Source organism: Haliaeetus leucocephalus, unplaced genomic scaffold (assembly GCF_000737465.1).
Source record: "Haliaeetus leucocephalus isolate CR32 unplaced genomic scaffold, Haliaeetus_leucocephalus-4.0 Scaffold184, whole genome shotgun sequence".
NCBI lineage: Eukaryota > Metazoa > Chordata > Aves > Accipitriformes > Accipitridae > Haliaeetus > Haliaeetus leucocephalus.
In genome coordinates, this window is record NW_010972620.1 from 13040861 (window position 1) to 13041352 (window position 492).

Sequence of the window (492 nt, forward strand, 5' to 3'; positions counted from 1 at the left end):
TGATCCGGCAGGACCCCCTGGGTAAGCCATGCACGCCCCCCCGCGCCCCCCCGCCGCCCTCCCCGGCTGCCGCCGCGCCGTTCCCATCCCGTCGCCGTCCCGCCGTCGGGGGCTGGGGGGGGGGGAAGGGGAAGCGACCGAAATGTGCCCCCCTTTCCCGCCGGCCCCGCCGCCTCTCTGCGCTCCCCCCTGGCTCCCTCCGGCCCCCGTCTGATTTACAGTAAATTAAAGACGCGCCGCGCTCCGGCGCTGGCAGCGAGACCGCAGTGCGCGGCCGCGGTGACTCAGATTTGTTTTCCTTCAACCAAGTGACTCTGAGAGTGTCCTTAGTAATGTCGCGTGTGGTTTTGGTGGGGAGTTTTAATTGTGCTGGGAGATCGCATGGCAGATCTCAGCCTTTTCCTGCGGATGACTTGAAAAACAGTGGGGAGGCCGGCTCCGCTCGCCGGGGCCCCCGCGGCTCCCCGGCGGGGCGGGCCGGGCCGGGCCGGG